At 50.8% G+C, this 16,940-nt stretch overlaps 1 protein-coding gene across 1 annotated transcript in view; it reads right to left on the bottom strand.

Annotated features, from left to right (window-relative positions):
- The window catches only part of LOC144943612 (semaphorin-3A-like), a 163,023-nt gene extending 154,439 nt beyond the window's left edge, over nucleotides 1-8,584 (bottom strand). The window contains exon 1 of the mRNA XM_078871223.1: nucleotides 8,513-8,584. The gene's annotated coding sequence lies outside the window, so the exon portion shown is untranslated. The remainder of the gene's footprint in view (nucleotides 1-8,512) is intronic.
- Nucleotides 8,585-16,940: the final 8,356 nt, after the last annotated feature.

Here is a 16,940-nt window from a genome sequence, read left to right as displayed (position 1 = left end):
AAACAATAACCTCCACCACTGTCGCAACACATGGATGCCTCCATTCAGCAGTGGATGGATCATGGCTGATGTTGATGATGGCGATGATGTTGATGGTGACATTGCCAAATGTGCACTCCTGCATAGTTTCCTGCAGATGCCAGTGTTTTTCAATTCACCACGGGTGCCTTGCCATGCCTGCCAAGCACAAACCCGTCGATAAGACTCTCAATCGCACAATCAAGCAATTGAATCGGTCCTTGCGCAACAACTCATCCGGATGTGCATGGCTCGTCACTTTGGTCTGGAACCACAATTGCGCATAAATGCTCTTGACGCAATGTTGTTTAATGCTTAAAGCGGAACAGCCTGCTACCGTAGTGCCCATGAGCAACACGGTTTTTAGTGTTGTCACGCGTTAGGGGTTGACCACTCCAACTGCAGTCGCTGGAACCACGACGGATACGAAAAGGCGAGAGGGGCAATGAGAATGAGCGACGCTCCTCTGCGCTCGCGGCCCCCGGCTGCGTTGGCTGTGTGCCGGCCTGCGGAGACGGTCGCTCAGCGCAGTGGATTCGTAATCAACTCCACAGAGTCCCAGAGGCGTCAAACTCCACCCCCCACAGGCCACAGAGCGGCGCGCCGCCGCCGATGAAGTCACGAAGTTTCGCCCGTCACCTCCCGTCCAGCGGCACACATGACGACAGAAGTGAGACTTCCCACCCCCCGCAACTATCTTTGCATTATGCAATTAGTTGAACCGTCAATAAGTTAGTTAAGTCATCTGTAAGCCCAGCTGCAAATGCAAACAACCTCTTTTTAACTGCACCACTCGGCAGCAAAAGTCTCCATTTATTTGTTTTCACGCGCAAACATTTGACAATGAATCGAGCTACACGCTGACGAGTCGCCACCCTCAATTCACGACGACTTCGCATTCAGCGGCCGTGGCGGCGTTTTCAATTGCTGCCTGCCAGCGGCCGCGCGTCCTATCGAGCACCGTGACGGCAGCCAGCCAGAGGTGGCTTTCTTGTCGATGGCGACACCAACGGTGGGTGGCCACCGCCCCCCAACACTGCGACTATCGCATTACCATCGCACCACCGCGCTACCGCAGAGACTACATTCACGAGCCAATTAGAATCCACCGTGGGGCTATATAGGGAAAACTAATTGCTCATAAACAGCGAGCTGGCTTAGAGCCTGATCGACTGTAACAAAATATGGTATGTCCGCTGTAAAAAGATCCAAAATGCTTTCCGATTTAGCCTTTGTTTGTTCAGTTGCCTGTTCACCAACCACTCTGGCTGTATTCCCGTCCGCTGGGTCGTGTGTCTCTTTTCCCCCATAGCTTTTGTGTCCGCGTACAGTGAAGTACATGACACGTCCCGCAAGCTACATCAGGCAGGCCCCGGAGCAGGTTCACGTGTGCTGCTGTGTTTGTTGATTTTTTTGTATCACCGACGCAGAGGTGGCTCGGGAGACTGAAACGTCAAACGCATTGAAGAGTTTGGGCTGTGAATTCCACTCGCGGTGTGGCGACTGCAGCACTCTGCACACTCTCCCGTCACAATGGTAGTCGGGTGGCAAGTGGTGTCTGTGCCCTCATTTTGGTATGCTTTAGGAAAGTGTTGCAGATCATGAACACCAGTGAAGAGGTTTGATTTGCCCCTGGCATGTGACCATTTGGGGTGCCCCCGTGGAGAGATGGCATGGGTTCAATCCCAACCCTGACGCCTGCTGTATATTTGGAGTTTGCGTGTTTCCCTCCCCGTGGTCGCGTGGATTTTTCTCTGGGTCCTCCCATTTTTCCCATCCACATTTAGAATGAACATCAAGCGTTTAGAGTATTTGGTTTCTATACATTTGCACGCGATAAGCCACTTCTATGAGCTATCATTTGTGGCCAAGCCGCTTCTGAAAAAGAGCTGTATAACTCAGTGGGCCTTACCTGGTAAAATAAAATACAAATTCAAGGCATTGTCAGTTGAAGTTATCTATGGCACTGCAAAGCTGAATGAAGCTATTCACCTGTGAAATTAAAAGGGATGTTCTCCTGCTATCTGTGCACTTTATTGAACGTGGCAGATGATTTTTAACATGCAAACACAGGATAGCTCCTTCTGACAGCCAGTTACACAAAAGTATCTTGAAACATGAGATCCACGGCCATATCTCGACTGTTTAGTTGGAAGGGGCGCCACGGTGGCTAGGAGATGTTAACTACCTCGCCTGGTATGCAAGGAGGTTGGTGGGTTCGATCCCGACCTTGACGCCTGCTGTATACAGTATTTGTAGTTTACGTGCCTCTCTCTCTCTCCCCGTGGTCGTGTGGATTTTTCTCCGGGTTTTTCCCTCCACATTTTCGAAACACGCGTTTAGAGTCTTTGGCTGCTGCTAGAAACTTCCACGTGAGGATACGCGACTTGGTTGAGCGCTATCATTTGTGACAGCCAGGTGGCTTCTGAAGAAGAGATACATATCTCAGTGGGGCCTGACCTGGTCAAATAAATAGTGTTTTTTTAAAGAACGCGAAAACATCCACTGCCGAGCTGAGTGTTGGTAACATGGCAGCGTTCCGTGGCGTCTCTACAGCCACAATGGAGCACTGCAGACTAAGATGGCCACAACGGATCTGGAGTCAATGACAATTTGCAACAGCATCGCCAGCTGAGATTACAATTACGTTGGGCTTGCAATTCATTACGGGTAACACAATTACCGTTGTAATGGACCCCCACGTCTGCGCTATACTCCTGGAAAAAAAATCCACTGAGATTTGTCTCGTGCGGCTGCTGCTGCCACTGCCACGCGGGCGCTGATGAACACGACGGGAGCGGCAAGTCGGAGCAGGTGCACGAGTGGAGCGGTGAGGCTGCAGCCCGTTCGCAACAGTTTTCCGTTCACCAATTATCCTTCTGTAGTCGCGGTGGAACAACATTTCCTCAGCCGTAGTAATTTTGCCAGCGACGTATTTTTTTAGCGGGGGTCATTTTTTTTCCTTACATTTTTAAATTCGTAAATGAATCTTCTTCTTCCTCTTGGTACGGCCGATGTTGCTGTAGGACAACCACCGGGATGTTACATCGAGGTGACGAAGCCAGAGGATTGCGTCAGGAGCAGCGGAGTGGCGAATCATCGCGATGATGCCACTTCCGCCTTCGTGGTTGTGAACTTCGTGAAGCGAATGAGTCTGCCACAACAAACAAAAACATTGAACGTCGGGCGAAGATCATTTTCGGGGTTATCTCTCCGCCCAGACAAGACGTACATTTCTCAAGGTGCACAACTTTGCGCAAACGATTTTCAGGGGGGATGGGGAGTGCCGGGCAATCGTTTCCCGGATGACGGAGCGCCCGCGGAAGCGCTGCCACCATCGCCCAGCCGGGCACAGCGGTATCCCCCCCACACACCGCCCCTCCCAGCACCATGCCTCTATGTACGTATGCACGTTGAACTTCTTTCGCACCGTACGCAGCCAAACGTGCTCGTCGGAGGTGCGGGGGACGGACAACAAACTGAACACACAAAAAAGTATTTCTAAAGAAATGAGTTTTCAATCTAAATTATTCAAAAGTGCCCAGCTCCAGTGGCTTACTAATATCGGAAGGAAGAGCGTTCCAGACGGCCGCAGAAGCGCGTCTGAAAGCGCCGCGTGATGCGGTGACCGCCGCCTTTGTTCGATGGCCAGACACAAGCGGCTGCTGCGAGGGTGGCCGGAGTTTGCGTGATGGTTTATACTCCCCGAAGAGATCAGCCGCACGGCATTGTGGTTCACTTGTAGCGAGCACCCTGTGCTGAACGAGCGCGACCTCATCGTCGCCTACTCGTTGGGCCAACCGGGACGGCGCCTTCTCACGCCTTCATGTGCAACGTCATCCCACAAGCGCCGATTTCAGTGGTGGGCTGCCATCATTTTTACCCGCGTGCCCCGCACCGCAGCGAGCTCGGGTCGGCCCGGTGCGGTCACCGCAGGCTCACGGGACACGCGCACACACTTCACTCTCGCGCAATCTGCACGGACAAGATGAACGCACGCACGAGTGACATGGTACACACACAGAGCACAAATACGCACACCAGATGGATACACGCACTCATTACGAGGGCACGCAACTGATTTTGATGAGCAGTGACACTGCGCGTTACGCATCTGCCCCGTAGAACAACCCAGCTTAAATATACGCTCCAAGCGTGGTGGTGTTTCATTCAGACGCTGTCTCCCCGACAGACCTGGTCTTCACCTGAGGACGGCTGCTTGCGTTGTGGCCGAATTATTGTATTATGTTTTATTTTTATTATTTTATTACTTCCCTTCTACGTGACTTTACCGAAAGAACCAAGAACATTCATTGTATGGTTCAGCCATGGAGCACCAGTTGATATTTACAAACCGTAAATCATGTTTTAATTATGAGCAGCAGAAACTTGCATCCATTGTAGGAGAAATTTACACTTAAATATCAGATTACCATATACATATTGGTATAAACGCCCTCGTCTGCTTTTAAATTAAATGGTTTGTGTTTACGGACCGTATCTGTTTCCAATACTTAACAAACACAAGGACATTGTATCGAGTTAAAACTGTTTACCACATCAAGTGGTAATGCGATCTCGTTAAGTGTGAACCAAGTCAGCGATGCGCCATGCAAGATTGCATTCGGAGAACACGCCTCAAGCTGACCACACACACACAGTGCTCATGTACGTGTGTGTGTGTTTCATGAGTGATTAACACGCTGTGCTACGAACCCGACGACCCGAGTTCGATTCCTGCTCACGACCAATAACAGTGGTGAATAATTGAACCAGTCCTGGGTCTCCCCTAGGTCGACTCAGCCTCAAATTATATCCTGGTGTGGTGTGTAAATATCGCCACGAGGGAGACAAAGGTTGCCGGGCGTGGTGCTGGCCACCCACCCCATCGTGTGCCGTGCCGGCTTTCACAGGTGCTACTCGCTAACGGCACTTGCCTAAACAGTCTGTTAAAGTTACACGGGGAATCTCTGTCGTGGTACTTATTTGACGAGCTGAAGAGGAGCTGGAACACACTCGTGGCCTGTAGCCCAGCACTGTGGGGGTTGGTGGACAACGCACGGATTTTGTGAAACTCCCTTCCCGTGGGCGTACAGGAGATGCCATACTCTGGCTGGCCAGAAGAAGGCAGTACACCAAGTGGACTACTTGCCATTTGTTTCTATCTGTACGGGACAGAGTGTTGCCCCCTCACACGTATGGGGTTTCACAGGCGCTCCAGTAGTCATCCCACTTGTTTGAACACTAATTGGGTGAAAACATTTCTTTTTAAAACCCAATGCAGGGCCCTCATAAAAATGAATACACACAGTGTGACTCTGCTGGACAGATAAATATGTAATATATTATTATTATAACCTCACGTTCTATTCTCCACGTCAATGATCCTGGGGTGGTGTGGAAGCAGTGGCGGATTCCCTCCTTGGGACCCGCAACGTTGGTATTGTATTGGTATTGTATTGGTATTGTATTGGTATTGTATTGGTATTGTATTGGTATTGTATTGGTATTGTGTTGGTATTGTATTGGTATTGTATTGGTATTGTATTGGTATTCACCGTTGAGAGAGTGACATTGAATGTGTTGTGTAATTATTAATTGCGGGCCAGATTTTAAAATCTTTGCAAATTCAGGACTGCCCTGTCCCCCGTACCTCGGGAAGTTTCTAGATCCGCTTCTGTGTGGTGGCGTGAGGTGAGGGGGGGGGGTGGCCGTGCTAAATAAATCAAGGGGGCCATGAAGAATATTGTTTTAAATAACTATTAAACTATTTTTGTTTATTTTGCCAGGTAAGACCCACTGAGCTATGTAGCTCTTGTTCAGAAGTAACCTGGCCACACAAATGAGAGCTCAAACGAAGTGGCTCATCACGTGGAAATGTATTACAGACAAATACTATAAATGTGTGATGTTGATTCTAAATGTGGAGGTAAAACCTGCAGGACTCGGAGCAACATCAACGCGACCACGGGAAAGTGAGAGACACGCAAACTCCAAATACAGCAGCAGGCGTCAGGCTCGGGATCGAACCCACGACCTCCTGCGCACCAGGCGAGGTAGTTAACATCTCCTAGCCACCGTGATGATGATGAGAAAGAGACACGCAGACTCCAAATATACAGCAGGCGTCAGGCTCGGGATCGAACCCACGACCTCCTGCGCACCAGGCGAGGTAGTGAACATCTCCTAGCCACCCGTGGCTTGCTCCCCAGTCCCTCTGGGATCCGTGCTGTCACGCCGAACCCGCCCCGTGCGACTGAAGAAGCCCATCCCTGCCGAGGGGCATCTACGGGGTGTGTTGCAGCACGTGCAGCAGGGCGACGATATCAAAAGACACCGGGCAGACCACTCAGCCACGGTCAGCCGTCGCGACCTCAAACACAACGGGGTCCGCGACGTGTCCGGCCATTTACCATTCCACACAGCCCCTATGCTACCGCGCATTCGTACACCGCCGGTGTACACCTGCCTCCACACACACACACACACGTACACACACACACGTACACACACACACACACGCCCAAACACACGTACACACACACGCACACACACGCACGCACGCACACACACACGCACGCACACACACGCACGCACACACACGCACACACACACGTGCGTGATTGACCATGCATCGTCGTTGTTGAAGATATCTCACAGGAAGACGTTTGACAAGGATGTGCATTCAAAGTGAGCGAAAGGCACGTGTCTTCAATTGGCAGATTGAGCGTGGCGAGGTAAAGTGTGGGGGGGTACCCGCCGCAACCTCTCCACGGGCGTTGGAAGAGTAGACCAAGTTACCCCCTAAAATTACTCTCCCAGCGCTCCTTCGAGGCGTGGGTCTTCCACCATCAGCGGCGTAAGTGAGCAACTGCAGGGGCCGCGCCTTTGTATATTTTTAGCATTCACACAACGCTCACTAGCTCTACACAACACGTGCCTCTACACAACACTCACCGACTCTACACAACACGTGCTGCCTCTACACAACACTCACTGACTCTACACAACACGTGCCTCTACACAACACGTGCTGACTCTACACAACACGTGCCTCTACACAACACTCACTGACTCTACACAACACTCACTGACTCTACACAACACTCACCGACTCTACACAACACGTGCCTCTACACAACGCTCACTGACTCTACACAACACTCACTGACTCTACACAACACTCACTGACTCTACACAACACTCACTGACTCTACACAACACGTGCCTCTACACAACGCTCACTGACTCTACACAACACTCACCGACTCTACACAACACTCACTGACTCTACACAACACTCACTGACTCTACACAACACTCACTGACTCTACACAACACTCACTGACTCTACACAACACGTGCCTCTACACAACGCTCACTGACTCTACACAACACTCACCGACTCTACACAACACTCACTGACTCTACACAACACGTGCCTCTACACAACACTCACTGACTCTACACAACACGTGCCTCTACACAACACTCACTGACTCTACACAACACTCACTGACTCTACACAACACTCACTGACTCTACACAACACGTGCCTCTACACAACACGTGCCTCTACACAACACTCACTGACTCTACACAACACTCACTGACTCTACACAACACTCACTGACTCTACACAACACGTGACTCTACACAACACGTGCCTCTACACAACACTCACTGACTCTACACAACACTCACTGACTCTACACAACACTCACTGACTCTACACAACACGTGCCTCTACACAACACTCACTGACTCTACACAACACTCACTGACTCTACACAACACTCACTGACTCTACACAACACGTGCTGCCTCTACACAACACTCACTGACTCTACACAACACTCACTGACTCTACACAACACTCACTGACTCTACACAACACTCACTGACTCTACACAACACGTGCCTCTACACAACACTCACTGACTCTACACAACACTCACTGACTCTACACAACACTCACTGACTCTACACAACACGTGCTGCCTCTACACAACACTCACTGACTCTACACAACACTCACTGACTCTACACAACACTCACTGACTCTACACAACACTCACTGACTCTACACAACACGTGACTCTACACAACACTCACTGACTCTACACAACACGTGCTGACTCTACACAACACTCACTGACTCTACACAACACGTGCTGACTCTACACAACACTCACTGACTCTACACAACACTCACTGACTCTACACAACACTCACTGACTCTACACAACACTCACTGACTCTACACAACACTCACTGACTCTACACAACACTCACTGACTCTACACAACACGTGGCTCCTGCAAGTGCGCGCGTGCATTCTCTGAAGCATGTCTTGCGCCGCTGCTGTAGTACCCCCCCCCCCCGCCTAATCGGTGTTCCAACTTTAGCGAGGGAACACGGATGATGCGCACCGCACAGCACACGGGGAATTAAACAACGACGACGACGACGGAAATGCGAATGCCGAGTTTACCTTCCAGTCGGCCCGGGCGGCGAGATCTTGGGGGGGAGGGGGGGGCACGAAGTGGCAGCGTCTTGGCCACCGGTCTCGAGCTGCGAGCTGAGTGGCGGTGTCTTTGACGGACTGGGGAGGAGGACTGGGGAGGGTTGGAGAGGACTGGGGAGGACTGGGGGGAAGGACTGGAGAGGAGGACTGGGGGGGAGGACTGGAGAGGGCTGTAGAGGACTGGGGAGGGTTGGAGAGGACTGGGGGGGAGGACTGGGGGGGAGGACTGGAGAGGAGGACTGGAGAGGGCTGTAGAGGACTGGGGAGGGTTGGAGAGGACTGGGGGGGAGGACTGGGGAGGAGGACTGGGGAGGGTTGGAGAGGACTGGGGGGGAGGACTGGGGAGGGCTCCGCCGCGAGGAGCGCGCGCGCGTCCCTGTCTCGCGCGTGCTCCTAGCGGGGGCCACGCATTGTCACCACCACCAAACAAAAACAAAGATCCCCCGGATAGCCTTTCACACACTGTCGGGGCAAGTGCTGTTAGAGAGTAGCTATCAAGGCCGGCACGGCACACGCAGGGGGTGGGTGGCCAGCACCACGCCCGGTTGCCTTTGTCTCCCCAGTGGCGATGTTTACACACCGCACCAGGTACTCATTTGAGGCTGAGTCGACCTAGGGGAGGCCCAGGACCGGTTCAGATAATCGTCACTGGTGTTGGCCGTGAGCGAGAATCGAACCCGTGTCGCCAGGTTCATCGCGCAGCGCGCTAACTGCTACACCACCGCTCCCCACACACAATCTCACACACACAATTTCACACACACACACAATCTCACACACACAATCTCACACGCACAATCTCACACACACAATCTCACACACACACTCTCACACACAATCACACAATCTCACACACACAAACTCACACGCACAATCTCACACACACAATCTCACACACACACAATCACACAAATCTCACGCACAAAATCTCACACACACAATCTCACACACACAATCTCACACACACACAATCTCATACGCACAATCTCACACACACACAATCACACAAATCTCACACGTAAAATCTCACACACACAATCTCACACACACAATCTCACACACACACAATCTCACACGCACAATCTCACACACACACAATCCCACACGCACAATCTCACACGCACAATCTCACACACACAATCTCACACACACAATCTCACACACACACAATCACACAAATCTCACACACAAAATCTCACATGCACAATCTCACACACACAATCTCACACGCACAATCTCACACGCACAATCTCACACACACAATTTCACACACACAATCTCACACACACAATCACACAAATCTCACACACAAAATCTCACATGCACAATCTCACACACACAATCTCACACGCACAATCTCACACGCACAATCTCACACACACAATCTAACACACACACAATCACACAAATCTCACACACAAAATCTCACATGCACAATCTCACACACACGCACAATCACACAACAACCGCCTTTCGCCACTAAATGGCGGTGACGTCACCACGATACTTGTGCCAGGCCAAGTGCACCTTGAGGCCACGTGAAGTGTCGAACGCCCGCTGGCAGGAGGTCACGGGGCAGACCCAGGTGCCACGGGTCGACTGACTGAGACGAGTGGCTGAGCAACCACCTGTGCCCCCTACTGTGCCAACTTGCTGTGCTTTAGCCACCCGGCGTTCCGCTCGTTGTTGTTAGCGTCGCTCCTCCGCCCTCCGTTGTTGTTGGAGGGCGACTGCCTCCAACTGCCCAGTAGCGTCCTTCACGAGCCAACCTCCACAGAGGCCGATCTTGACACCGCTGGTACCAGTCATCGGCAAGTCCACTCAGCTCCACGTCCTCTTGTACCATATCACTCCATCTCTTCTCTAGCCCGTGCCGCACTCGTTTAGCCCCCTCGATCCGGCCGAACAAAAGCTGTTTAGGCATGCGGTGGCTGGGCATGCGGGCTACATGACCCAGCCAATGCAGCCTTGCCTGCCGGAGGAGCTCACCGATGGGACATTGCCCAGATCTTTCAAGGATTTGTGAGCTCCTCACACAATCCAGCCTGGTTAAACCCAGGATGGATCGTAGGCAGGCCAGCCTAAATGTTTCTAACAGACGAAGATGCTCCATTAGGGGGGTCCAAGTTTCGCAAGCATAGAGAAGGGAGGGAATGACTGTGGCCGAGAAGACCTGAAGCTTCGTGCGGAGCGACAGACCAGGTAGCTTCCACACAGCGTTATGCAACCGATGAAAATATATTGCTGCTCAACTGATTCGGAGTGAGACCTCTGCTGTTAAACTGGAGCCGGTCATAAGCACACTGCCCAGGTATGGGAAACTCTCCACAACTGCCCCATCACCGATTTGGAGTTGTGTGGGTGGAGTGTCCGATGGTACAAAATACCCAGGCAGGTGCTTAGTTTTGGTGGGGTTGATGGTAAGGCCCCACCTCTTAGTGGCACGCTCCAGTCTCAGCAGCAGCGTGTCCAACTCCTCCTCTGAATGAGCAGCTATTACCAAATCATCGGCATACATAACGTGGTTGACAAATAGGGGGCCATCCCTTGATCGCACCCGGGCATCGATCAGCCTCCCATTATATCTGTACCAAATGGAAATTCCCCCGGTACAGCTATTGAAGGCTTCACGAACTACGTGGTCAAAATAGATGTTAAATAATGTAGGAGGCAGTGGACATCCCTGTCGCACCCCAAGGTGTACAGGGAATGGCTCTGATTCCCGGCCACGTAGTTTTACCCGGGCCCGCTCACCATCATAAAGGTCCTTAATGATCGTGAGCAGAGGGTCAGGGACTTCGAAAGCACGAAGAACAACCCAGAGCCCAGTCCTACTGATGGTATCATAGGCATTGACCAGGTCAATAAAGCAGAGATGTAGGTCTTGTTGGAATTCCCTACACCTCTGCTGTAGCAGACGGACAGAACATATGGCATCTGTGCAGGAGCGCCCTTTCCTGAAACCGCATTGGGGCTCCGCAAGCCTCTCCTCAGCGTGCCTACCAAGGCGATGTTGAATAATCCTTGCCAGGACCTTTCCCGGCACACTGAGGAGTGAGATGCCCCTGTATTGTTACAGTCTGTGCGGTCCCCCTTCTTAAAGAGGGGGACCACCAGGGCATCCGTCCAATCCTGCGGAACCCGTCCAGTGGTCCAGACTGTTGTTATGATGTCATATAGGGCAGTCTGTGCACAAACCCTCCCTCAGCATTTCGCTTGGGAGATCGTCTCTGCCCGGTGGCTTTCCTGGTCTCAGACTCCGGATCGCCTTCAGTACTTCCTCAACAGATGGCACCTCAGCCAGCCACTCACAGGAGGTGACTTCTTCCAATATTTGAGGCACCGCAGCCTCAGCAGGGTCATCCCCACTTTGTGCCATGATGTTTTCCTGGCTGAGGGATTTCCCCTCTCCCAGGACCTCACAGAAATGCTCAGCAAATCTGCAAACCTGTTCCATGGCGGTCGTAGATTGGATCACCGTTTTTTTCCCTAATGATGCTAATAGGTGTGGCGCTGCAGGTTTCTTTTTTGATGGAGTTAAATAGAGATTTGTGATCGCGGGCCATTGAGGCAGACTCCATCTCCACAGCAACCCGCGACCACCACCCATCCTTGCAGCACTTCACGGCTCTCCGAACCTCCGAGCGAAGGCTGCGGTAAGCCTCCTCATTCTCTGACGTGGGATGCTGTAGACGATTAGAGTGGGCCTGTCGCTTTTTCTCAACTATCCTAAAAACCTCCTTTGTCAGCCAGGGTCTCTGGGGAGATCTGGACCATGTACCCAAAGCAGCCATTGCAGCTGCATGAGTCACAGTCCTAAACCTTGCCCATTTACCCTCGACATCTGGAGGAGTGGGGGACGATGCCATCCCCAGCCGAAAGCGATGATGAAATTCTCACTTGCAACTTTCATCAGCTAGCTGAGACCAGGCCACCTTAGGTTGGAATGGGGTCCTGGGTGTACACCCACCACCGGAGTGTAAGAATGGCAGGCGCATCTTACAGATGACTAGTCGATGGTCAGAGGGCAGATCAGCTCCACGATAGGTGCTGGTGTCAAGGACATGGGCCCGCATCCGCTAATCCGTCACTATGTAGTCCAGCAGATGTTCTTGCTTGGACCCAGCATGCATCCATGATGTTGTGTGGATGCGCCGATGCCTGAACAACATGTTGGTAATTGCAAGCCCATGGGCTGCACAAAAATCTAGCAGCCTCCTACCGTTGTTATTAAGCTGATCTGGCCCATGGCCTCCAATCACTCCAGACCAGGTGCCAGCATCATGACCAACTCGAGCATTGAAGTCACCCAACAAGATGACTCTATCCCGAGGGGCCACTTTAGCCAGCACCTGTGACAGAAGGTCATAGAAGCATCTGACTCATCGGCCTTGCCTACATCCCTCCACGGATGTTCGTCTTTGGTGGGGGCATAAGTAACCACGACTACCACTCCTCGCCTCCGGTTGATGGGAAGGTGAGCCCAAGTAGTCTGGGGCTTACAGCTTCCCACACCTCACCGCCACGCTCCCACGCCCCCTTCATTCTTTTGTTCAGGAGAAGAACCACTCCCTGTTGTTTAGTAATTTCCTGCCCCGAGTAAAGAACTGTCCACCCCTTATAGTGGCAGGAGTTAGAGCCGGTCCACCGGACCTCCTGAATGCCACAGAGATCCAGGCGGTACCGGTCCAGCTCCCAACAGAGGAGTGGCAGCCTCTCCTCCGCAGTGAGCGTTCGAACATTCCATGTGGCCATCCGTAGTGGCTTTTTGTTGTTTCTGGAGGAGCCCCGAGGGTAAAGATTCAATCTCATGGCTCCGCCAAATGGGGTTTGGCCAGAAGACGTCATAGACGCCTGTCCCCCCGGAGCCTCCGGCGCAAGCTTATTAATTAGATATCTTAGACGTGGTTTAGTGGCAATTTATTGAAGGTGGAGGGGTTACCAGTCCCTCGCACCCGTCCAAAGCCCCCATTTAGCCGCTGTGGTGGCTACAAATGCCCCGAGGGGAAAGACCAATCGGAATTGGCCCTCCCCCCACGGCACTGCCCACGACAACGTTGCCCGTCCGGCACCACGAGGAGGTAGGGAGTTGTTTTGCCAGACTATCTCACACACACAATCACACACACAATCTCTCACACACAAGTTCACACAAACAATATCTCACACACACACAATCTCTCACACACACACAATTTCGCACACACACAAATCTCTCACACACAATCTCACACAATCTTACACTCGCTCTAGACTCGGTGTGTTGGCTGGGTTGAGGGGCCACGTCGTCTGTAAATGTAAAATGTAAGATCTGTTGGCTCACGAATCCCACACTCGCAAGAGCACCATGCGACATTCTTAACCTTTACAAATTCGCGTCACGTTAACCGGATTATAAGACGCACACCTCCATGTGTACGCCCGGGACTTTAAAGCGCACGCTGGGAGTGCGTCACGGTGTGATGACCCGATTGTGGTAACCTTTTTGTGGTAACCCAATTGTGGTAACCTTTCTGTGGTAACCTTTTCGACCGGGGTGAGGAAAGTGGGCCAAGGGTGAACGAGGGGACACGGGAAGAGGAGCTGAGAACGTCTGGAGAGTTCCCGAAGGGGGCGTGATTAAGGGCGGAGCCAGAGAGGGAACAGGTGTGGTGTCGCCTGGAACTGTCGGGAATATTCCAGAGGTAGGCGCGGCCGAGGGTGGAGCCAGGCCGCGCCGAGGAGGATTAAAGGAAAGCTCCGATCGTATATCGGGGCTGTCTGCAGCTGAAGTGGAACCCGAGTGCTACGTCTACGTCTCCGACATCGTGGGTCAGACAGCACGCTGGCTGCTCTGACCCGATTATAGTTATCCCGCATACGAGAGAAATAGGCGTATTGTGGTCCCGTGTGTAACAAGAGGGATAGATAGGTGTATATAGTCCCATGTGTAACGGTGTTACGTAATTGTAGAATAAAGTTGTTGCCTTCTCAATAGTGTATCTGAAATAACTCACTACAGATGTATACTCTGATCGCGAAATCCTACGTGTTAAAGATACTCTGGCATTCACCGTTTGCTTAAAACATTACCTGAAATTGACCACATGTTTAATTAGTTAGTGCGAATAAATAAGCCACTCATTTTTCAATTTCACCCGCAACGCTGCGCGGTCAATATCGCGCCGAACGCGCATTGGAAAGAGCTCACGCGTGGCATCGCGCATGGCATCACGGGTGGCATTTACCCTCGCTCAAGGACAACCAAACCCGGGTGCCTCCTCTCCACAGCTGGGCTCGTGAGACGTCGACAGCTGAACGCGAGCAGCGAACGCTCACGTCAGCCTCACCGCGTAGCACAAGTCGCAGTTGTACTTTTGAACAACGGGAGTTTACACTTGTATTTTCCTTCCCCCAGCACACTCGTAACAAGATAATGACTACACTTTGACCGACGTACTCTTTTAGTGCTGATGAACGTAGGTTAGTACGAGACGGTTTTGCATGGGTGCTGTATTGGTATTTTTCAAGTCGAGTTCATGACGGTATTTATTGTTCTGTTATGAATTGTTCTGCTATTTATTGTTCTGTTCTGCGATCAGAGCTTTGGGGATGAATCAAGAGCGTTCATCCCAAACAGCTTTGGCAAGAACGAGAGTGTTTATGTTGGGAATATCACTCGTGGTATAAATGTGCTCTGCCCCTGCCTGAAGAATGTGGAATTTCCACCACTGGTTAAGGTCTTAAAGAATAGGAGATCAGTACTAACCCATGCTCATATACATGTAAACCCGCTACTCAATTTGACTTTTCTAAATGTGTACAGTATTTTATGTTAATCACAAGACACTTTTTGTACGCTTTGGAAATCACTGTCATGATTTATTTGGAAGCGGTGTTCAAGTTACAGTTTATAATCAGAAGATATTAAAGTGTGTTTCTCTGGGTTTTTTTTGTTCCATGGTTTCCACACACAATGCGGTGAACGAGATAGGAAAAAAACATTAAAATAAATATGTTTAATTTTAATTGAATTTTGTTTAATCATTTATGTTGCACCATAGTCCATGGGAAGTGCAAACAAACTTCGTAGCATCTTCTCTGTCTGCCATTCCCATTACAAGAATTGGGATTAACAGGAATTATCAGCTTAGGACTGTAAGAAGCAGACTTCACACAGAATGGAATTACTGTAAGTCGAAACAATTAAATTACTGTAAGTCTAAACAATTAAATTACTCAAAAGCTCAGGTTAAGAACCGCGTCAGCTGCTGCTTTAAAATGTTGACTATTATGTATTTATTTTTACAAAACTTAATGTAGCACAGCAATCTTGAGCCAACTTAAGGAGTTACGTTCCTGAAAATCGCCGTGGTTAGCAAAAACCGCGGTTGGCAACACTGAGGCCTCATTGGAAACAGGAGGTGAGGGCAGTCGTGGCCACGTTCACGCTCGTCAAAGCCGACGTTGCCTCTTCCTTCACTAAACACAAATAAAATACACAATAACACGATAACAAAAACACAATAAACATTCAAATAACATAGCTTTAAAAATATATATATATAATGGTATTTAGCTTTAATGCTCAGGGTTTAAATCGATGGTGTTGATGATGATGAGTTAATGGGGGAGGTGTTTGCGAGAATGAACGTGGCTTTCTCAACCCTCTACCACCACCTGGTGGTGGGAAGAGAGCTGTGGCGGGGAGAGGAGACGCGCCGAGTGAGTCCCGATGCGAGGTGATTTGAAATCACAGGCGCCAGTCGCCGTGCTCAAACGCGGATTCGCAAAACTCCGTACCGCGGTTTTGCAAATTTGGCATGCCGGAGGAAAACCGTGGATACATAAATACCGACGATGTTTAAAAGGCGGTTGGTGAGGGATCGCTGTGTTTCAAAAAAGCATGCTGGTAGCAGCCGTATCCGTGAACAGAAACCATCTGACCTCTTGAGTGCTTATAAAACGTCCAGGTGTTTTCATAAGGAATCCACAAGTGTTCATGCCCTGGTGGAGACAAGGCAGTTTAGCTCCTGATCCACGCTGACACGGAGGATGCTACCGGTGGATTCGAGTGAGCACGGCCATTGGGACGACTTTCCACTGATTGTATGCATTCCTCCTCGTGTGCTGCTGTCCTCTGCTAAACTTTAGTGGCATCGTTATTGCGGAACGTTGGGCCGGACAGACCACCACCACCACGTCTCTCCCGGCTCGTGTTGTCACGCATGGCCAGATGCTCTTTGTGCGATGCCTTCAGGCGGTAATAAGATTCATTTGCTCCCACATCTGAGTTATATTCCGCTCACGGGTAAGTGTGGATGTTATCACAAGTCATATGAATATCCATGGCTATTCTTTTTTGGGGGGTGTGGATTATAAAAGGAATAGATAATAAGAAGGCTGCTATGCATCA

Source organism: Lampetra fluviatilis, chromosome 32, assembly GCF_964198595.1.
Source record: "Lampetra fluviatilis chromosome 32, kcLamFluv1.1, whole genome shotgun sequence".
Classification (NCBI taxonomy): domain Eukaryota; kingdom Metazoa; phylum Chordata; class Hyperoartia; order Petromyzontiformes; family Petromyzontidae; genus Lampetra; species Lampetra fluviatilis.
Note: the sequence above shows the minus strand (reverse complement) of the source record. Positions and strands in the feature narration are given on the sequence as shown.